The sequence below is a fragment of the Arachis hypogaea genome, chromosome 20 (genome assembly GCF_003086295.3).
Source record: "Arachis hypogaea cultivar Tifrunner chromosome 20, arahy.Tifrunner.gnm2.J5K5, whole genome shotgun sequence".
NCBI classification, from domain to species: domain Eukaryota; kingdom Viridiplantae; phylum Streptophyta; class Magnoliopsida; order Fabales; family Fabaceae; genus Arachis; species Arachis hypogaea.
The window spans coordinates 87,618,278-87,642,678 of record NC_092055.1 but is presented as its reverse complement, the minus strand read 5'-3'; the positions used below and the strand labels follow the sequence as shown (position 1 = coordinate 87,642,678).

Below are 24,401 nucleotides of genomic sequence, written 5' to 3'. Positions count from 1 at the left end.
TGAATTTTGTCCCATGTGCATTGATTCTTTTTTTTTATTATTTTGCATTTGGGGTAATATTATTTTTTTTCTCTCTCTTTTTTTTATATCCCCTTATTTAATTACTTAATATATATATATATATATATATATATATATATATTTTTTTTTTTTTTTCAATGCACATGGTAATTTAATTATTTTGATTTCACATGAGCATGCTTCCCAAATTTTTAAATAACTTATTCAATTTAATTCCTTACTTTTTCATATCATCCCATGTTCCCATAAAATTTCTCACACTTAAATTGTACACAATATCTATCTTAAGCTAACCAAGGATTCAACTTGGGATTTCTTTAATTGTTTTTCTACTTAAGGCTAGTGATGTGGTAAAATATAGAATAAATGGGGGTTTACAAGGCTCAAAGTGGCTGACAAGGATGATTTAAAGGGTAGGTTTATTTGGGATAATGTAAATACACTAAATAATGGACATATAGAGTGGAACAAAGTAAAGATTGCAAATATAGAGAAGAAAACACACAAGAATAAAAATTTATGGTTAAATAATGTAACCATATATAAAGGCTCAAAGTCTCACAGGTTGTGTGTTCTTTAGCTCAAAAACCATGTTCCAAATACAACTTCTTCAAACAAGTGTAACATTAAATTTTATTCAAATTAGTGAAATGCTCTAAAAGGTTTCTTGAAAAAGAAAATATTACTTCAACCAAGTGGTAAAATATGCACAAAATCAAATAATCATGCAATCAAACATGCAAATGCAACAACTAACAAGGAAAATAAACCATTGGTGTTGAGATAGAAGAGTAACTAACCCATGGAGATCGGTATCGACCTCCCCACACTTAAAGATTGCACCGTCCTCGGTGCATGCTAAGATGTGCGAGTGGACGGGTTGCTTCAACTGACGCTTTTCTCATCAAGGAATGTGCGTAGGAACTTGTGTGTCTCTTCTATGCAAACGTCTTCCGGTTCTCTTCCTGGTGGCCATCTTGAAAGAAAAGGGAAGAAAAGTAACCCAAAGCAAAGATAAAAAAATAAATAAAACATGGGTTGGTTAATGCCAAAAATGAGGGTCTCAATTACATGGTAGCTACAACATGCAAGTGAGAAAATAATAGAAGCACATAGCATACTAGTGGTGCAAAATTTTATAACAATGAGGGAGAGTGTGGGTAAGGAGAAGTAATGTAAATTCATGTCAATGCAAAATTGATGCAGGTATAAAAGATTGGCATTGTTTTAAATAATATTACCTAACCAGAATAAAACAAGTCTCTAAGCACCTAAAATAATTCAAGAGAAGATGCAAGAGTGAAATAAGAAAATTCAACACCAAATGAAAAAAAATGAATTTAGAAAAGAAAATAAAAATATGCACAGAATTAAAATATAATGAATGAAAGTATGTAAGTAAATTAGGTAAAATAGGATGGAAGTGAAAAAGGATGAGAAGTTAAAAAGATAAAGTAAGAAAGAAAGAAGAAAGAAGAAAAGATGGAAGAAATTAGGATTGGGGAAGAAAAGATAAGATATTTGGCTGATCTGGATAAGTTGTGCGCCGCATGTGACGTGGACGCGTGAGTGACGCAGCCGCATGGTGCGCGATAAGGTCAGGTTACGCGAATGCGTGAATCACGCATTCGCGTGGCCTGATTTGTGCGATTGGCACAAATCCAGCCTCGCGTTCGCGCAACTCTCTGTTCGAAACTCTTTTTGCCAAATTTTTGGGTGACGCGGTCGCGTGGTTGAGGCGATCGCGTCGATGGCCTTTCTTTTAAAAATGACGTGGACACGTGGGGCACGCGTTCGCGTGATAGGGCTTGTGCTTCTAGCATAGTTCCAGCCCTATTCCAGCCCAACTTACTGCCTTACACCCTTTTACGTCGATTTCCAGGGCCACGCATTCGCGTGGGTGACGTGGACGCGTGGGAGGCATTTTTCGCATATGACGCGGATGCGTCAGTGACACAGTCGCGTGGATCAATTTGTGCCAAAGGCACGCCTCCAGCCACGCTCTCGCGCGACTCTCTGTTCAATTTTCTTTTTTTCCCAATGCACTTGTGATGCGGACGCGTCAACGACGCTGCCGCGTCGTGTGCATTTTTTTTTTTTAATGCAGTATGCAGTGCTAATGCAAATGCTATGAATAGTATTCAGGTTCAATGAAAATAATATAATATAAAAACAGACAAAACAAAATAAAACTGAAACAGGAACGATCATACCATGGTGGGTTGTCTCCCATCTAGCACTTTTAGTTAAAGTCCTTAAGTTGGACATTTGGTGAGCTCCCTGTTTTGGTGGCTTGTGCTTGAACTCATCCAGGAATCTCCACCAATGTTTGTGATTTCAATGGCCTCCGGGATCCCAAATCTTGTTTTTACACCCGTTTTCAAGTTGATTATCATGATTCCATCCGGGTGGTTCATCTTTAGAATTCTCAGTGAAGCATCCAAATAACTTCTTAGACCCATTCAATTGAGCTCTACACCAACCTTTATGTTTAAACTTAAAGCTTCCAACCATAATGAACCTTGCAGGACAATTCTTACCACTGATCATCTTCCTCTTACTCTTAATGCCACAAAGAGCTCTAAGTTGACCATCCGTCTCCAGTAGCCCATATTCAAGTGGAATTAGAAAGCTAAGGGATATGAATTTTACCCACTTGAATGTTGTGAAGGATGATGGCAACTTAGGGGGAGGTATTTCTAACGAATGTGCAAGCTCCACTCCCTTGTGCTCTTCTCTGACAACTTTCATCTCTTTGCAAGTTTCTTCAATATCAACCTCTTCCTCTTGGTAGCTTTCTTCCAATTCAATCTCTTCTTCATTGCTTACCAAGGGCATGGAAGGCTGTGCTTCTTCTTCTTTAATCTCCATCTCTTGATCGACCTCTTCCAAGTCCTTAACCATGACATGCCTTGGAGGTTGTACACCCTCCTCAACATCAGATGCAACCGTCTTGGAAGGAGGTTCTATAACCTGACTTTCCCATGGAGGTTCAGCATCTCCTAAGTCTGCAACCACTTTTTCCTTTTTAATAATTGTTGCTTTGTCCAGTAGTTTTAATATAAAATCATATTCATCCTTGATGATTTTCTTTCCATGACAACTCCTTTCAACTATTCTTTCATCTTCAAGGGTCTCTCCTATCTCCACATTTTGGGCCTCCTCTTGCTCTAAGACAAAATCAGACTCCTCCTTGATGTCTTCCTTAACTAATTCTTCAACTACTCCTTCGACTTCAAGGGTCTTTACTACCTTCACCTTTCGGGCCTCCTCTAGCTCCTTATGAAGTATGGATTCGCGAAGATGATCCCTTCTCTCTTGTTCCATGTCAATAGCATCATTGGGATCATGTTGCTCTTGGATTGATGGATGTGGGTGCTCTTCCATGGATGGTGGTGATGGGATGGAGAGATCATTCTGTGGTTGAAAAGAAAGTGCACTAGAGCTTGAGGGTTGATTGTTGAAGGTAATTGGTGGTCCGATTTGGACGACTAGAGCTTGTATAGTAGAGTTTAGATCGGTAAGTGCTTTCTCCATGGAGGTTTGGGGTGGATAGGAGGGTTTATTTATTGGGAAAAAGGGTTCATGGTAGGAAGGTGGTTCATCTTGATAATGATAAGGAGATGGTGTATATTGAGGTGGTGGTTCATGAGAGTAATTGTGTTGGAATGGGGGTGGTTCTATGTACGGTTCATTTGGCTCATAAGGTGGTTGGTATGGTGGTTGAGGGGTTAGGGTCATATGGAGGTGAATGGTGGAAAGGGGCTTGTGAGTATGGTGGTTCAAAGCTATGTTGAGGAGGTGGTTCATTGGCATATGATGGAGCTTGTTGGTAACTACAAGGGGGTCCACCATATCTATTGTCTTGGCATGCATTGTAGGATGGTCTTTGTCTGTGGTATTGTGGAAGGTGTTGCTGCCGGAAGGGTTGATCAGATCCTCGTGGCTCCTTCCATCTCTGATTGTTTTGACCTTGATGCATGTTCCTGTTATAATTTCCATTCCTTGCAACAACATTGGAACCAAACTCAAAGCGACAGGGGTGAGAACTCATAGTAGCAAATAAAAATTAAAAATGAAAATAAAAATAAATTTAAATTAAAAGGTTATTGAAATTTAAATTTTGAATTTGAAAATTAAATTTTGAAATTTGAATTTTAAATTTTTGAAATTTGAATTTTGAAATTTGAAATTTGAAAATTAAAATTTAAATATTAAAATTTGATTTTTGAAATAAGATAAGATAAGATTTTGAAAAAGATATGATTTTTTTGAAAAAAATTTAAATTTTGAAATTTAAAATTTGAAATTTTAAATTTTAAAATTTGAATTTAAAATTTTATTAATTTGAATTTTGAAAATTGAAATTTGAAATTTGAAATTTGAGTTTTAAATTTTGAATTTTTGAATTTAATGAGGAAAGAAAAAAACAATAAAATGACACCAAACTGAAAATTTTTAGATCAAAACGAAGAAAACAACTAAGAACAACGTGAAGGTCAAGATGAACACGAAGAACAACTTGAAGATCAAGATGAACACGAAGAAAAAATTTTTTTGAAAAAATTTTAATAACTAAATAAAAACCAATAACCTCTTAATTTATGAAAAGGCAAAAATAAAACAAAAATAAAAATAAATAAACAAGTAAAAAGCAAATATTTACAATAACCAATAATAAGGCACACGTTTGCAATTCCCCGGCAACGGCGCCATTTTGAAGAACTGAAGATTGATGGTTTAGAAGTTATAGTAAATTCTCGTTGCGAGTATAGTTACTAAACCAAGCAATCAACCTTTCTTACAAAAGTTTTGGTTGTCACAAGTAACAAACCCCTTCAAAATTGATAACCGAGTATTTAAACCTCGGGTCGTCTTCTCAAGGAATTGCAGGGAAGTATATTCTTATTATTGGTTATGAGTCTTGTAAATTAGGGGTTTTTAAAGTAAGGAAGAAGTATGTTAAATGATAAGATAAATAAAATAGTAATAATAAAATAAACTCTTGGCAAGGTATTAGAACTGGAGGTCCTATCCTTATCAATTGTGATGAAAATTAGATTTTAATCCCACTTTGTTAACCTCTAACTATGAAGGTAAATCAAGTGGATTAATTAGCTTAATCCTCAGGTCCTAGTCAATTCCTATGGAAAGACTAGAGTTATTGGAGCAACTCCCAATTTCAACCACTACTTTATTTGACAGCTCAAGTCTTACCAATTACTTAACCCAAGCCAAATGGGAGAAAATATCTAAATTAAATTAAAAGCATCAATATAAATAAAGCAAAGCAATCTTAAATCTGAAATACCTCAAATAATATTAATTAAGAAAGTCATAACATGAATGTAGAAAATAAATAAGAGGAACATTAAACCTGTGATGAAGAAGAAATAATCCTAAATCCTAAAACTAAATCCTAAGAGAGAGGAGAGAGCCTCTCTCTCTAAAAACTACATCTAAAACTAAAATTATGAATTATGAGCTGATTATTATGAATGAATGGATTCCCCCACTTTATAGTCTCTAATTTGTGTTTTCTGGGCCGAAAACTGGGTCGAAAACTGCCCAAAAATCGCTGAAGAAGAAAACTGCCACGCTGATTTTCGGAACTGCGATGCGTCCACGTGGAGCACACGTTCACGTCACCTATCGTCAGGGCAACTATGGCATATTATATATCAAATCGAAGCCTCAGATGTTAGCTTTCCAACGCATCTGGAACCACGTCGTTTGGACATCCATAGCTAACGTTATAGTCGTTTGAGTGCAAAGAGGTCAGACTCGACAACTTAGCAATTTCTCCAACTTCTTGTATTCCTTCCACTTTTGCATGCTTCCTTTCCATCCTCTGAGCCATTCTTGCCCTGTAATCTCTGAAATCACTTAACACACATATCAAGGCATCTAATGGTAATAAGAGAGGATTTAAACATAGGGAACTTAAGGCCAAAGAAGCATGTTTTCAATCAAAGCACATAATTAGGAAGGCAAATGTAAAACTATGCAAATAGTATGAATAAGTGGGTAAAGAGTTGATAAAAACCACTCAATTGAGCACAAGATAAATCATAAAATAGTGGTTTATCAAAGAGCCAACTAGAAGATCAGAAGAGTAGTATATATAGGAGTAGTTTTGAACTAGAAAGGGAGCTTTTGGCATTGGGAGAACTACTCTCTGTATAATTTTACTTTCTCTGCAACTTCTAGTTTTACTTTTAGAATTTATTTTCCATCTTTGCTTTCCATTCCCAGAGCTATTAACAACTAAACCCCTTTTATTGGGTTAGGGAGCTCTGTTGTAATTTGATGGATCAATAATAGTTTTCATTATTCTTCTTCTTTCTTTTCTCTTGATTTTACTAGAAAGCTTTCAATCTTCATCCAATTGGGTAGTTGTCTTGGAAAAGAAGCTATTCATACTTGGATATCTTCAGACCTTGGAAGAGGAATGAAGAGATCATGCTAGGAATGCTTTCTCATGTTGGACCAAATTGGGGTTTGGATGGATATGGTGACATATAATCCTACCAATACCTTGATTTGGGAATACATGTGGTATAATCAGTGACCATACTTCATCTCTTCTCATGAGCAATTAGACCAAGAAATTGGCTATTGATCAAGATTTAAGAGATTGGGTTTCCAAGGATTTTGAATCCAGTCACTTAAGATTGCCAAGGAGATCAATGAATGCATTGATTGAGGAAGAGATGAAAATGAACTTGATCCAGAGAATACAACATCTCCTAAGCCCAATGAACTCCCCATTTCTGATCTTACCCATTCTTTTTACTTTCTGCCATTTACTTTTATGTTCATTTCCCCAAATCCCCATTTAAGATTCTACAATTTACTTTCCGTCATTTACATTCAGTTCTTTATTCCAGCATTTACATTTTCTGCCATTTACTTTCCCGCCATTTAATTTCATGCAACTCTCAAATCAAATTCTGCTTAACTCAACTAGAACATTCCTCCAATTAAAGTTGCTTGACCAATCAATCCCTGTGGGATTCGACCTCACTCTATTATGAGTTTTTACTTGACGACAATTTGGTATACTTGCCGAGCGAAATCTGTTGAGAGACAAGTTTCCGTGCATCAAATTTATAGCGCTGTTGCCGGGGATTGATTTTATATCAACAATGATTAAATTGGTGGATAACTAGATTGAGCATTTTTCTTTTATTTGATTTAATTTCTGTTTGATTGATTTACTTTTAGTTTCAGTTATTTTCTCCCTTTACCCCTACCCGTTTGAGATATTCTCTTAATTGTCACAATTCAGTTCACTAACCCACTAACTGTTTGATATATTGCATCACTCACACTAACAGCATTTTTAACAAGAATACTCTCTATCTCCTTTTTGCTTTAGCCTTGTTGGTTGTATGACAGGTAGAAGAAGTGGGGCTTCAACTTCTTTTGATTTTCAACCTGAGAGGACCTTCCTTAGATTAAGGAGGGAAGCAAGAGGAAAGAGAGTCGTTGGTGCTGAGGAAGAAGAGGAGTGTTTTGAGCCAGACATGGATGAGAATATGGAAAACCATCATGAAGAAGAGGCTCACAACCATGGTAGAGAAGGTCCAGTGCATCATGCTGGACAAGAGAGAAGAGTTCTGGGATCTTACATAAATCCAAACCCAGGAAGCTGTGGAAGTAGCATCCAAAAGCCAACCATACATGCCAATAACTTTGAACTAAAGCCACAACTCATCACCCTTGTTCAGAACAACTGTTCATTCGGAGGATGTATCCAAGAAGATCCCAATCAACATCTCACCACATTCCTGAGGATATGTGATACTGTGAATTCTAATGGTGTTCATCCTGACACCTATAGACTGCTTTTGTTTCCCTTTTCACTCAAGGACAAAGCATCTAAATGGCTGGAATCTTTTCCGAAGGAGAGCTTAACAACCTGGGAGGATGTGGTGAACAAGTTCTTGGCAAGATTCTATCCTCCTCAAAGAATCAACAGGTTGAGAGCTGAGGTACAAACCTTCAGGTAACAAGATGGTGAAACTCTATATGAAGCATGGGAGAGGTTTAAGGACTTGACAAGAAGGTGCCCGCCAGATATGTTCAATGAATGGGTGCAGTTACACATCTTCTATGAGGGTCTTTCTTACAAATCAAAGAAGGCAGTAGACCACTCATCTGGGAATCTCTGAACAAGAAGAAGACCATTGAAGAAGCCATAGATGTCATTGAGACTGTAGTAGAGAATAACTACTTCTATGCCTCTAAAAGAGGTAACACTAGAGGAGTGATGGAGCTAAACAATGTGGATGCATTGTTGGCTCAAAACAATATGATCACCAAGTAGTTGGCTGACCTTACCAAGAAGATAAAGAGGAACCAAATAGCAGCAACCACCACCTCAGCAGCAGCTCAAGAAGGAGTGAATGAAGAAGCAGAGGGTGATCAGGAACAAGCCAACTACATTGGAAACTCACCTAGGCAAAACCATGATCCATACTCCAAAACTTATAATCCTGGTTGGAGGAACCACCCAAACTTTGGGTGGGGAAATCAACAAGATCAAGGCTAAGATCAGAGATGTCACAACCCCAACAACAATGCAGCTCACCAACATTCCACACAGAGATCATATCAGCACCCACCTAACAACACATCTCAACATCCATACCAAAGCCAAAATGGCCCTTCTCACCCCTCCAATCTCAACTCACCATCATCCGAAGATAGACTCTCAAGGATTGAGACTCTACTTGAAGGCATATGCAAGGAAATCCAAGAGAACAAGGTGTTCAAGGAGGAGGTACGAGCCAATATCAAGAACCAGGGAGAAACCATCAAGAGGCTAGAATTTCAAGTGGGATACCTCTCTGAAGATTCCCAAACCTACTAATAGCTTCCCAAGTGACACAGAGAAAAACCCGAGAGGTGAAGCAAAGAAAGTAAGATGGGAAGATTGCAAGATGATCACTATAAGTGATAAGGGGACTGAGGAAGAGCTGAACAAACCATTAGAACAACCTGGAGATACTTCAGCAGAGAAGCAGGAAGAGTGTCACCAAGAAACCAAGATTACACAGAAGGAGATTCTGAACCTTTATGCACCTTTTCCCCAAAGACTCAAGGGTGGTGTAGAAAAGAGAATATACTCAAAGTTCCTCGATATGTTTGCATCCCTTCATGTGAACATACCATTTATCAAGGCTCTCCAACAAATGCCCTCATACATTAAGTGTATGAAAGAGCTGCTGACCAGGAAAAGCTCACTCAAAGGAGGACAAACAATAGTGATGAATAAGGAGTGCAGTGCTCTTATACAACCAGAGTTGCCTAAAAAAATAAAGGATCCAGGGAGTTTTCACATCCCCTGTGCCATAGGAGACACACTGATTGATAAGGGACTCTGTGATCTAGGAGCAAGCATTAATTTAATGCTTCTATCTCTCATGAAGAAGTTGCAGATCATTGAGCTAATCCCCACAGATGTAGTCATCAGGCTGGCTGACAAAACTAAAAAACAAGTAGTAGGAGTGGTTGAAAAAGTGTTGGTGAAGGTTGGGAATTACTTCCTTCCCACAGACTTTGTCATATTGGAAATTGAAGAGAGTCACCTTCACCCAATCATATTGGGAAGACCATTCCTAGCTACAGCCAGAGCGCTCATAGATGTGGAGCGAGGAGAGCTAATACTGAGGATACATGATGAACAACTCACATTCAATGTCTTCAAACCCTCACAAGAAGCAGATCAGGAAAACAGGGAACCAAGGGGAGAGCATGACAAAGCACTGGTGGAAGAAACAAGCATTGAAACACAAGCTGTACACCTGGGAATCCCTTTGGATGATGAGCAAGACAGTCAGCAGTTGTCACAGCTAAAAGAAAACCAGGAGGAACCTAAACCGCCAAAGTCATATGAGACCAGCAACAAAATTTCATTGGAAAAAGAGGCCACAAAGAGCATGGCAACATCAAAAGAAACAAATAAGAAGGCACCAAGGAGATGGAGGAACAAGAAGATCCCTATAGAGGATTTCTCTCCAGGGGATAAAGTAATCTCAGCTTATTTCCCAGTTATCCCACCTCATCTCCCCACCATCCCATCTCAGCTACCTAAAGTTTTCACCATCAACAGAATTCTCTCCTTAGAACATGTGGAGATTCTTGATGAAGCAAATGGAGATAGATTTACTACATGGGGAGAAGATTTGAAGCATTACCAACCACCCTGACAAAGTCAGAACGTCAAGCTAGTGACGCTAAAGAAGCGCTTCATGGGAAGCAACCCATGTTTTATATGCTTTCAAAGTAGTTAATAATGCAAGGTTCATGAATTCCAAATCAACTTTGACATATACTTGAATGAATCTTTTTATGCAGCATATAGTGAAGAACAAGTTTGGTGTTCAAGGCATACTAAGAGAGCATAAATGCAATTCATATCATGTCACTCTTTGAGCCTTGAACAAAACTTTGTACACCACATGGCCACAAACTAAGTTTGGTGTCACCAATGTTGCATACATGGACAATAATAGTCAGTTGGTTTGCATTCATGAATAGCACTTAGTTAGTTAGAATTGATGGGACAATTGAAGGAGGAAGGGTTCGGCCACTTCAAAAGAAGAGGACTATACACGTGTCTTCAAGGGGAATGCATTGGGAAATGTTGCCATGCAACATTGAAAGAATGACACGCTTGGAAATCAAACCAACCCCATCATAAAGTTGATGATCCTTTTGCTCATCCCATGCTAAACCCCATCTGTTCATCATACACCCACTCCATCAATCCACACCTTTCATTTACTCACCATCTCCCTATATAAGTGGTTCTTATTCCGTACCCCCTTCACATTCCAATCCCATTCTCTGTACTTCTTACTTTCGGAACCCAACACTTCTTACCCCACCAAAAAAAAAAACACTCTCACTCACTCCCTTTACTATACCCCATCTTAACCGGCCAAAGTCCATCATTAACCAATAACCCTTCAACACCTTCACATCTCAAAAGTCACTTATGGCATCATTGGTGCACGAAATTGTGTTCCACGTTCTTTGTACTTGTGTGTGATTAACAATATATAATTGTATTGAATCCTCATTGTGGCTCTATGTGTGGACACAACTCCGTTCAACTGACCAGCAAGTGTACTGGGTCGTCCAAGTAATAAACCTTACGTGAGTAAGGGTCGATCCCACAGAGATTGTTGGCTTGAAGCAAGCTATGGTCACCTTGTAAATCTCAGTTAAGTTGACTCATATGGGTTACAATATATTATGTAAATAAAACATAGAGTGGGGATAGAAATACTTATGTAGATTCATTGGCAGGAATTTCAGATAAGTGAATGGAGATGCTTTTCGTTCCTCTGAACCTCTGCTTTCCTGCTATCTTCATCCAATCAGTCTTACTCCATTCCATGGCTGGCTTTATGTGATACATCACCACTGTCAATGGCTACTTTCGGTCATCTCTCGGGAAAATGATCCAATGCCCTGTCACGGCACGGCTAATCGTCTGGAGGCATCACCTTTGTCAATGGCTTCATCTTATCCTCTCAGTGAATAATCTGCTCACGCACCCTGTCACGGCACGGCTATTCATCTGTCGGTTCTCGATCATACTGGAATAGGATTTACTATCCTTTTGCGTCTGTCACTAACGCCCTGCAATCGCGAGTTCGGAGCTCGTCACAGTCATTCAATCATTGAATCCTACTCGGAATACCACAGACAAGGTTTAGACCTTCCGGATTCTCTTGAATGCCGCCATCATTCTAGCTTACGCCACGAAGATTCTGGTTAGGAGATCTAAGAGATACTCATTCTAGCTTAATTCATGTAGAACGGAAGTGTTTGTCAGGCACGCGTTCATAAGGGAGAAGGATGATGAGCGTCACACATAATCATCACCTTCATCACGTTCTTGGGTGCGAATGGATATCTTAGAAGCGAAATAAGAAGAATTGAATAGAAAACAGTAGTACTTTGCATTAATCTTTGAGGAACAGCAGAGCTCCACACCTTAATCTATGGAGTGTAGAAACTCTACCGTATGAAAATACATAAGTGAAGGTCCAGGCATGGCCGAGAGGCCAGCCCCTCTGATCTAAGAACCAGGCATCCAAAGATGTCAAATACAATAGTAAGAGGTCCTATTTATAATAAACTAGTCACTAGGGTTTACATGAGTAAGTAATTGATGAATAAATCCACTTCCGGGGCCCACTTGGTGTGTGTTTGGGCTGAGCCTGAGTGTTGCACGTGCAGAGGCCATTTGTGGAGTTGAACGCCAGTTTCTGTGCCAGTTTGGGCGTTCAACTCTGGTTTTGGATCCTTTTCTGGCGCTGGACGCCAGATTTGGGCAGAAGGCTGGCGTTGAACGCCAGTTTACGTCGTCAATTCTTGGCCAAAGTATGGACTATTATATATTGCTGGAAAGCCCTGGATGTCTACTTTCCAACGCAATTGGAAGCGCGCCATTTCGAGTTCTGTAGCTCCAGAAAATCCACTTTGCGTGCATGGAGGTCAGAATCCAACAGCATCAGCAGTCCTTTTTCAACCTCTGAATCTGATTTCTGCTCAAGTCCCTCAATTTCAGCCAGAAAATACCTGAAATCACAGAAAGACACACAAACTCATAGTAAAGTCCAGAAATGTGAATTTAACACAAAATCTATTAAAAACATCCCTAAAAGTAACTAGATCCTACTAAAAACATACTAAAAACAATGTCAAAAAGCGTATAAATTATCTGCTCATCACAACACCAAACTTAAATTGTTGCTTGTCCCCAAGCAACTGAAAATCAAAATAGGATACAAAGAATAGAATATACTATAAATTCCAAACTATCAATGAAATAGAGCTTCAATCATATGAGCGGGACTTATAGCTTTTTGCCTCTTGAATAGTTTTGGCATCTCACTTTATCCATTGAGGCTCAGAATGATTGGCATCTATAGGAACTCAGAGTTCAGATAGTGTTATTGATTCTCCTAGTTCAGTATGATGATTCTTGAACACAGCTATTTTATGAGTCTTGGCCGTGGCCCTAAGCACTTTGTTTTCCAGTATTACCACCGGATACATAAATGCCACAGACACATAATTGGGTGAACCTTTTCAGATTGTGACTCAGCTTTGCTAAAGTCCCCAATTAGAGGTGTCCAGGGTTCTTAAGCACACTCTTCTTTTGCTTTGGACCTTGACTTTAACCGCTCAGTCTCAAGTTTTCACTTGACACCTACACGCCACAAGCACATGGATAGAGACAGCTTGGTTTAGCCGCTTAGACCAGGATTTTATTCCTTTAGGCCCTCCTATCCACTGATGCTCAAAGCCTTGGGATCCTTTTTATTTGCCCTTGCCTTTTGGTTTTAAGGGTTATTGGCTTTTTCTGCTTGCTTTTTCTTTTTCTTTCTATTTTTTTTTCTCTTATTTTTTTTTTTCTGCAAGCTTTGTTCTTTGCTGCTTTTTCTTGCTTCAAGAATCATTTTTATGATTTTTCAAATTATCAAATAACATGTCTCCTAGTCATCATTCTTTCAAGAGCCAACATTTTTAACCTTCTTAAACAACAACTTCAAAAGACATATGCACTGTTCAAGCATACATTCAGAAAACAAGAAGCATTGTCACCACATCAATATAATTAAACTAAGTTCAAGGATAAATTCGAAACTCATGTACTTCTTGTTCTTTTGAATTAAAACATTTTTCATTTAAGAGAGGTGATGGATTCATAGGACATTCATATCTTTAAGACAAAGTTACTAACTACTAATGATCATGTAATGAAGGCACAAACATAGATAAGCACATAACATGAAAAACAGAGAAAGTAAGAACAAGGAATGAGTCCACCTTAGTGATGTCCTTGAGCTCTTCTATGTCTCTTCCTTGCCTTGGCTGCTCCTCCTTCATTGCTTTTAGATCTTCTCTGATTTCATGAAGGATGATGGAGTGCTCCTGATGTTCCACCCTTAGTTGCTTCCAATAATTGTGTGGGAGAAAATGAATCCCCTGAGGTATCTCAGGGATCTCTTGATTTGCAGTCAAATGTTCTACCACTGAGCTATAGATCCTTTACATAATTGTTTTACCACACCAAACTTAGAATGTTGCTCGCCCTCGAGCAAAAGAAGAAGGAATAGATGAAGAAGAAGATGTGGAAATAAAAACTAGGATTATGAGGAGGTAGAGTGGGGATCCTGTGGGGTCCACAGATCCTGAGATGATCCTGTGGTGTCCACAGATCCTGAGGTGTCAAGGCATTTACATCCCTGCACCAATTTAGGCATGCAAAACGCCCTTGCACACAACTCTGGGCGTTCAGCGCCAGGTTGGTGCCCATTTTGGGCGTTCAACGCCCCTTTGCTGCCATTTCTGGCGTTGAATGCCAGAACCATGCTTGTTCTGGGCGTTCAGCGCCAGGATGCTCCCATTCTGGGCGTTCAGCGCCAGAACTATGCTCTGTTCTGGCGTTTGAACGCCAGACAGATGCTCCTCCAGGGTGTGATTTTTCTTCTGCTGTTTTTGATTCCGTTTTTGAATTTTTTTTTTGTTTATTTTGTGACTCCACATGATCATGAACCTAAGAAAACATGAAAAACAATAAGAATAAGAATTAGATAAACATTGGGTTGCCTCCCAACAAGCGCTTCTTTAATGTCAATAGCTTGACAGTGAGCTCTCATGGAGCCTCACAGATGTGCAGAGCTTTGTTGAGACTTTCCAACACCAAACTTAGAGTTTGGATATGGGAGTTCAACACCAAACTTAGAGTTTGGTTGTGGCCTCCCAACACCAAACTTAGAGTTTGACTGTGGGGGCTCTGGTTGACTCTACTTGGAGAGAAGCTTTTTCTGCTTCCTCTCCATGGTTGCAGAGGGAGATCCTTGAGTTTTAAACACAAGGGAGTCCTCATTCCATTGAAGGACTATTTCACCTCTGTCAACATCAATCACAGCTCTTGCTGTGGCCAGGAAAGGTCTTCCTAGGATGATGGATTCATCCTCTTTCTTTCCAGTATCCAGGACTATGAAATCAGCAGGGATGTAAAGGCCCTCAACTTTTACCAATACATCTTCTACGTGTCCATAAGCCTGTCTTCTTGAGCTGTCTACCATCTCTAGTGAGATTTTAGCAGCTTGCACCCCATAGATTCCCAGTTTCTCTATTACAGAGAGGGGCATGAGGTTTATACCTGAACCAAGGTCACACAGAGCTTTAAAGATCATGGTGCCTATGGTACAAGGTAATATGAACTTTCCAGGATCCTGTCTCTTCTGAGGCAATGTCAGTTGATCCAGATCACTTAGTTCATTGATGAACAAGGGAGGTTCAACTTCCCAAGTATCAATGCCAAATAATTTGGCATTTAGCTTCATGATTGCACCAAGAAACTTGGCAGTTTGCTCTCCAGTGACATCCTCATTCTCTTCAGAAGAGGAATACTCATCAGAGCTCATAAAGGGCATAAGGAGGTTCAATGGAAGCTCTATGGTCTCTAGATGAGCCTCAGAGTCCCTTGGTTCCCCAGAGGGAAGCTCCTTATTGATCACTGGACGTCCCAGGAGGTCTTCCTCCTTGGGATTCATGTCCTCTCCTCTCCTCATAGGTTCGGCCATGGCGCTTATGTCAATGGCCTTGCACTCTCCTTTTGGATTCTCTTCTGTATTGCTTGGGAGAGTACTAGGAGGGATTTCAGTGATCCTTTTACTCAGCTGGCCCACTTGTGCTTCCAGATTTCTAATGGAAGACCTTGTTTCATTCATGAAACTTACAGTGGCCTTAGATAGATCAGAGACTAGATTTGCTAAATTAGAAGCATTTTGTTCAGAGTTCTCTATCTGTTGCTGAGTTGATAATGGAAAAGGTTTGCTATTGCTAAACCTGTTTCTTCCACCATTATTAAGGCCTTGTTGAGGCTTTTGATCCTTCCATGAGAAATTTGGATGATTTCTCCATGTTGAGTTATAGGTGTTTCCATAAGGTTCACCTAAATAATTTACCTCTGCTATTGCAGGGTTCTCAGGATCATAGGCTTCTTCTTCAGAAGATGCCTCTTGAGTACTGTTGGATGCAGCTTGCATTCCATGCAGACTCTGAGAAATCATATTGACTTGCTGAGTCAATATTTTGTTCTGAGCCAGTATGGTGTTCAGAGTATCAACCTCAAGAACTCCCTTCTTCATTGGCGTCCCATTGATTACAGGATTCCTTTCAGAAGTGTACATGAACTGGTTATTAGCAACCATGTCAATGAGTTCTTGAGCTTCTGCAGGCATTTTCTTTAGGTGAATGGATCCACCTGCAGAAGTGTCCAGTGACATCTTTGATAGCTCAGATAAACCATCATAGAATATATCCAGGATGGTCCATTCTGAAAGCATGTCAGAAGGACACTTTTTGGTCAACTGTTTGTATCTTTCCCAAGCTTCATAGAGGGATTCACCTTCTTTCTGTCTGAAGGTTTGAACGTCCGCTCTAAGCTTGCTCAGCTTTTGAGGAGGAAAGTACTTGGCTAAGAAAGCCGTGACCAGCTTATCCCAAGAGTTCAGGCTGTCTTTAGGTTGAGAATCCAACCATAATCTAGCTCTTTCTCTTACAGCAAAAGGGAAAAGCATGAGCCTGTAGACTTCAGGATCTATTCCATTAGACTTAACAGTATCACATATCTGCAAGAATTCAGTCAAGAACTGAAAAGGATCTTCAGATGGAAGTCCATGAAACTTGCAGTTCTGCTGCATCAGAGAAACTAATTGAGGTTTCAGCTCAAAGTTGTTTGCTCCAATGGCAGGAATGGAGATGCTTCTTCCATGTAAATTGGAATTAGGTGCAGTAAAGTCACCAAGCATCTTCCTTACATTATTATTATTTTCGGCTGCCATCTCCTCTGCTTGTTCGAAAATTTCTGAAAAGTTTTCTCTGGATTGTTGTAATTTAGCTTCTCTTAATTTTCTCTTCAGAGTTCTTTCAGGTTCTGGATCTGCTTCCACAAGAATGTTCTTATCCTTGCTCCTGCTCATATGACAAGGAAGAATGGCCAGAAAAATGATAATAATAATAGAGATCCTTTATACCACAGTATAGGGATCCCTTTGTAAGTAGAAGAAGAGGGGGAGATAAAGGATGTGATGTAAAGGAAGAAACACAACTGTGAGGATTGGAATGTGAGATGAGATGTTAGGACATGAATGAATAAATAGAATGAGATGGGGGAGGAATAATTTTCGAAAATTATTTTGAAAAAGAGTTAGTGATTTTTGAAAATTGGTTTTTGAAAAATATTTAGTAATTTTCGAAAATTTTTGAAATAAAAAAATAAAAAATAAAAATAATTAGTTAATTAAAAAGAAAATTTGAAAAAGAGGAGAGGTATTTTCGAAAATTAGAGAGAGAGAGAGTTAGTTAGGTGGTTTTGAAAAAGTTAAGAAACAAACAAAAAGTTAGTTAGTTGGTTGAAACAAATTTTGAAAAGATAGGAAGTTAGGAAGTTAGGAAAGATATTTTGAAAAGATATTTTTGAAAAAGATAAGATAAGAAGATATTTTTGAAAAGATATGATAGAGATTAGTTTTTGAAAAAGATTTGATTTTTAAAATCACAATTAATGACTTGATTCATAAGAAATCACAAGATATGATTCTAGAACTTAAAGTTTGAATCTTTCTTAACAAGCAAGTAACAAACTTCAAATTTTTGAATCAAAACATTAATTGATTAGTTATTTTCGAAAATTTTATATAAAAATAAGAAAAAGATTTTTGAAAAATATTTTTGAAATTTTCGAAAATAGCTAATAATTTTGAAAAAGATTTGATTTTTGAAAAAGATTTTGAAAAAGATAAGATTTTCAAATTGAAAATTTGATTTGACTCATTGGCAACAACTTTGATTTTTAAAAATTTTTGAAAAAGTCAATCCAAATTTTCGAATTTGATGAGAGAAAAAGGGAAAGATATTTTTTTGATTTTTGAAATTTTTATGATGCAAGAGAAAAACACTAAAAAGATGCAATGCATGAAATTTTTAAATCAAAACATGTGATGCATGCACGAATGCTATGAATGTCAAGCTGAACACCAAGAACACTTTGAATGTCATGATGAACATCAAGAACATATTTTTGAAAAAATTTTTAATGCAAAGAAAACATGCAAGACACCAAACTTAGAATTCTTTAATGCTTAGACACTAAGAATTCAAGAATGCATATGAAAAACATGAAAAGACACAAAACAAAAAATCATCAAGATCAAACAAGAAGACTTACCAAGAACAACTTGAAGATCATGAAGAACACTATGAATGCATGATATTTTCGAAAATTACAAGATGCACATGCAATTGACACCAAACTTATAGTGTGACTCAAGACTCAAACAAGAAACAGAAAATATTTTTGATTTTTATGATTTTCTAATTTTTTTGGATTTTTATTTTATATTTTTCGAAAATTAAAAGGAAAAATAAGGATTCCAAAATTTTTAATATGAATTCCAGGAATCTTGCCATGTTAGTCTAAAGCTTCAGTCCAGGAATTAGACATGGCTCACTAGCCAGCCAGGCTGCAACATATAATTACATGGGCTGGAGTGATTAGTTGAATACCAATCCCAAAGTAGTTTGGGTATGGCTTTACAGCCAGATATGATTCAACATATTTCATGAAACACTAGAATTCATTCTTAAAAATTTTGAAGCCATAGAATAATTTATTTTTGAAAATATTTTTATTAATATTTTTTTTTTTCGAAAACATATGAGAGATTTTTGAAAATATTTTTGAAAAATTTTTGAAAAGAAAATAAAAAGAAAATTACCTAATCTGAGCAACAAGATGAACCGTCAGTTGTCCAAACTCGAACAATCCCCGGCAATGGCGCCAAGAACTTGGTGCACGAAATTGTGTTCCACGTTCTTTGTACTTGTGTGTGATTAACAATATATAATTGTATTGAATCCTCATTGTGGCTCTATGTGTGGACACAACTCCGTTCAACTGACCAGCAAGTGTACTGGGTCGTCCAAGTAATAAACCTTACGTGAGTAAGGGTCGATCCCACAGAGATTGTTGGCTTGAAGCAAGCTATGGTCACCTTGTAAATCTCAGTTAAGTTGACTCATATGGGTTACAATATATTATGTAAATAAAACATAGAGTGGGGATAGAAATACTTATGTAGATTCATTGGCAGGAATTTCAGATAAGCGAATGGAGATGCTTTTCGTTCCTCTGAACCTCTGCTTTCCTGCTATCTTCATCCAATCAGTCTTACTCCGTTCCATGGCTGGCTTTATGTGATACATCACCACTGTCAATGGCTACTTTCGGTCATCTCTCGGGAAAATGATCCAATGCCCTGTCACGGCACGGCTAATCGTCTGGAGGCATCACCTTTGTCAATGGCTTCATCTTATCCTCTCAGTGAATAATCTGCTCACGCACCCTGTCACGGCACGGCTATTCATCTGTCGGTTCTCGATCATGCTGGAATAGGATTTACTATCCTTTTGCGTCTGTCACTAACGCCCTGCAATCGCGAGTTCGGAGCTCGTCACAGTCATTCAATCATTGAATCCTACTCGGAGTACCACAAACAAGGTTTAGACCTTCCGGATTCTCTTGAATGCCGCCATCATTCTAGCTTACGCCACGAAGATTCTGGTTAGGAGATCTAAGAGATACTCATTCTAGCTTAATTCATGTAGAACGGAAGTGTTTGTCAGGCACGCGTTCATAAGGGAGAAGGATGATGACCGTCACACATAATCATCACCTTCATCACGTTCTTGGGTGCAAATGGATATCTTAGAAGCGAAATAAGAAGAATTGAATAGAAAACAGTAGTACTTTGCATTAATCTTTGAGGAACAGCAGAGCTCCACACCTTAATCTATGGAGTGTAGAAACTCTACCGTATGAAAATACATAAGTGAAGGTCCAGGCATGGCCGAGAGGCCAGCCCCTCTGATCTAAGAACCAGGCGTCCAAAGATGTCAAATACAATAGTAAGAGGTCCTATTTATAATAAACTAGTCACTAGGGTTTACATGAGTAAGTAATTGATGAATAAATCCACTTCCGGGGCCCACTTGGTGTGTGTTTGGGCTGAGCCTGAGTGTTGCACATGCAGAGGCCATTTGTGGAGTTGAACGCCAGTTTCTGTGCCAGTTTGGGCGTTCAACTCTGGTTTTGGATCCTTTTCTGGCGCTGGACGCCAGATTTGGGCAGAAGGCTGGCATTGAATGCCAGTTTACGTCGTTAATTCTTGGCCAAAGTATGGACTATTATATATTGCTGGAAAGCCCTGGATGTCTACTTTCCAACGCAATTGGAAGCGCGCCATTTCGAGTTCTGTAGCTCCAGAAAATCCACTTTAAGTGCATGGAGGTCAGAATCCAACAACATCAGCAGTCCTTTTTCAACCTCTGAATCTGATTTCTGCTCAAGTCCCTCAATTTCAGCCAGAAAATACCTGAAATCACAGAAAGACACACAAACTCATAGTAAAGTCCAGAAATGTGAATTTAACACAAAATCTATTAAAAACATCCCTAAAAGTAACTAGATCCTACTAAAAACATACTAAAAACAATGTCAAAAAGCGTATAAATTATCTGCTCATCAATCATCAAGCTCTAAAAGAAGAAAGGGGAAGGAGCCTATGGAGCAGCGCCCTTTTGATGAAAAGAAGTTTAGAACCTTTCACCATGTATTTCAATTTGGGTGGATGGCTGATAAGGAGATCATATACGAGCTAGGCTTCCAAGTCAGAAAAACGGAGTACCCCGAAATCACAGAGAAGGTGGAAAAGAGAAGATGGGAGCTCCTCATTGATCCGGTCACAAAAGTAAATGCAACTCTTATAAGAGAGTTTTACGCAAATACAGTCAGGTATGATAAGGCAGATGAGTCCTATACAAGCTTTGTAAGAGGGGTGACCGTGGATTTTAGTCCCATGAGCATCATGAGGGTGTTAAAACTACGAACCATACCATTTGCAGAAGAAAGCTATCACTCCAGAATAGATAGCAATCCCAATTATAACCAAATAGTGCAAGATATTTGCGTGCAAGGAGCTGATTGGGTACGAGATCCTCAGGGGAAGCCCAAGTTCATCAAGAGAAGGGACCTCACCCCTGAAGCAAAGGGGTGGTTTGAAATTGTAAGGAGATCCATCTTTCCTGCCGGGAATAACTCAGAGGTGAATCTTGAGAGAGCAACAATGGTGCAATGTATACTTAAAGGGGGAGAGATCAAGGTTCATGAACTCATAGCCCAAGGCATTAGGAAGATGGCTGAGAAAAGCGATTCTGGAGGAAGGTTAGGCTACCCCAGCACTATTTTCCATCTGTGTGATAGGGCTGGGGTGGTGTTCGAGGATGAAAACCCCGAGTGGATAAAAGTGGGCATCCCAATTACTGTTCGACGGATGCATGCTGTTGTATCTCCCCTACCTCAACGAAAGCCAAGAAAGAGGCCAGCCCAACAAGTGGTAGAAGGACAAAACCTAGAGGAGCAAGCCCCTGTGGACATGCACCAACTACAGGAAGCCATTGATGGCTTATCTAGACAATACTTGGAAAATCAAGGGGCATAGAAAGAGCTTCAACTACAGTTGATAGACCGTCAAGAAGAATCACTCTCTAGATGGATGAATCAACAGGGGTAGTGGCAAAAGCAAATGATGGAGCAGCAACTAGAACAAGGGAAACAATGGGGTGAATCCTTCCACAAGTTGGAACAAAGGCAGGATCAACAACAAGAAGCCATCCAAAAGCTAATCAACATCCAAGCACATTAAGGTGCACTGATGAGCGGATAATTTATACGCTTTTTGGCATTGTTTTTAGTATGTTTTTAGTAGAATCTAGTTACTTTTAGGGATGTTTTTATTAGTTTTTATGTTAAATTCACATTTCTGGACTTTACTATGAGTTTGTGTGTTTTTCTGTGATTTCAGGTATTTTCTGGCTGAAATTGAGGGACTTGAGCAAAAATCAGATTCAGAGGTTGAAGAAGGACTGCTGATGCTGTTGGATTCTGACCTCCCTGCACTCAAAGTGAATTTTCTGGAGCTACAGAACTCAAAATGGCGCGCTTCCAATTGCGTTGGAAAGTCGACATCCAGGACTTTCCATAAATGTATAATGGTCTATACTTTGAACAAGTTTAAATGATGTAAAAGGGCGTTGAACTCCAGTTCTATGCTGCTGTCTGGAGTTAAACGCCAGAAACAAGTCACAAACCAGAGTTGAACGCCAGAAATACGTTACAACTTGGCATTCAACTCTAGAAAGAGCCTCTGCACGTGTAACATTCAAGCTCAGCCCAAGCACACACCAAGTGGGCCTCGGAAGTGGATTTATGCATCAATTACTTACTTCTGTAAACCCTAGTAGCTAGTTTATTATAAATAGGACTTTTTACTATTGTATTAGACATCTTTGGACGCCTGATTCTTAGATCAGAGGGGTTGGCCATTCGGCCATGCCTGGACCTTTCACCTATGTATTTTCAATGGTAGAATTTCTACACTCCATAGATTAAGGTGTGGAGCTCTGCTGTTCCTTAAGAATTAATTCAAAGTACTACTGTTTTTCTATTCAATTCAATTTATTCCGCTTCTAAGATATTCATTCGCACTTCAACCTGAATGTGATGAATGTGACAATCATCATCATTCCCTATGAACGTGTGCCTGACAACCACTTCCATTCTACCTTAGATTGAATGAGTATCTCTTGGATCTCTTAATCAGAATCTTCGTGGTATAAGCTAGATTGATGGCGGCATTCATGAGTGTCCGAAAAGTCTAAACCTTGTCTGTGGTATTCCGAGTAGGACTCTGAGATTGAATGACTGTGACGAATTTCAAACTCGCGATTGTTGGGCGTAGTGACAGACGCAAAAGGAGGGTGAATCCTATTCCAGCATGATCGAGAACCTCAGATGATTAGCCGTGCTGTGACAGAGCATTTGGACCATTTTCACAAGAGGATGGGATGCAGCCATTGACAAGGGTGATGCCTCGAGACGATTAGCCATGTAGTGACAGCGCATCGGACCATTTTCCAGAGAGGATCAAAAGTAGCCATTGACAACGGTGATGTCCTTACATAAAGCCAGCCATGGAAAGGAGTAAGATTGATTGGATGAAGACAGCAGGAAAGCAAAGGTTCAGAGGAACGAATGCATCTCTATACGCTTAGCTGAAATTCTAACCAATGAATTACATAAGTATTTCTATCCTTATTTTTTGTTTACTTCTTATTTAATTTCGAAAACTCCATAACCTTTTGATATCCGCCTGACTGAGATTTACAAGGTGACCATAGCTTGCTTCATAAAAACAATCTCCGTGGGATCGACCCTTACTCGCGTAAGGTTTATTACTTGGACGACCCAGTGCACTTGCTGGTTAGTTGTGCGAAGTTGTGATAAAAAGTTGAGATTACAATTGAGCGTACCATGTTGATGGTACCATTGATGATCACAATTTCGTGCACCAAGTTTTTGGCACCGTTGCCGGGGATTGTTCGAGTTTGGACAACTGACGGTTCATCTTGTTGCTCAGATTGGGTAACTTTCTTTTTGTTTTCTTTTCAAAAAGTTTTAAAAAATTTTTCAAAAAAATCTTTCAAAAATTTCTCCTTTGTTTTCGAAAAAAAAAATTTTAAATAAAAATGTTTTCAAAAATATATTTTTCTTCAGAATTTTTAAGAATGAATTCTAGTGTTTCATGAAGCATGTTAAAGCCTGGCTGGCTATAAAGCCATATCCAATTCTTCTGGATAGGGTATGTCAGCCGTGTCATGTCTGAGTTACATACTAAAGCTTGGCTGGCTATTAAGCCATGCCTAACCCTTTGATTGGAGCTTTAGACTAAAGAGCATAAGATTCCTGGAATTCATATAAAAAATTTTGGAATCCTTATTTTCCTTTTTTAAAATGATTTTCGAAAAAAAAATTTAATTAAAAGAAAATACAAAAAAAAATCATAAAATCATAAAAAAAAAAAAATATTTCATGTTTCTTGTTTGAGTCTTGAGTCAAGTTGAAAGTTTGGTGTCAATTGCATATTCATCTTGCATTTTTCGAAAAAATTCATGCATTCATAGTGTTCTTCATGATCTTCAAGTTGTTCTTGGTAAGTCTTCTTGTTTGATCTTGATGTTTTCTTGTCTTGTGTCTTTTCTTATTTTTCATATGCATTCTTGCATCCATAGAGTCTAAACATGAAAGATTTTTAAGTTTGGTGTCTTGCATGTTTTCTTTGCATATAAAAATTTTCAAAAATAAGTCTTGATGTTCATCTTGACATTCAAAGTGTTCTTGGTGTTCATCTTGACATTCATAGTGTTCTTGCATTCATCAC

General features: G+C 38.6%; 2 non-coding genes across 2 annotated transcripts; one reads left to right on the top strand and one right to left on the bottom strand.

Moving 5' to 3' along the window:
* Positions 1-8,003: 8,003 nt before the first annotated feature.
* Positions 8,004-8,110, bottom strand: LOC112787737 (small nucleolar RNA R71). The gene has a single exon (XR_003195132.1). It is a non-coding gene; the product is annotated as a small nucleolar RNA R71 (small nucleolar RNA).
* Positions 8,111-16,403: 8,293 nt separating this feature from the next.
* Positions 16,404-16,511, top strand: LOC112788289 (small nucleolar RNA R71). The gene has a single exon (XR_003195658.1). It is a non-coding gene; the product is annotated as a small nucleolar RNA R71 (small nucleolar RNA).
* The last annotated feature ends 7,890 nt before the right edge of the window (positions 16,512-24,401 follow it).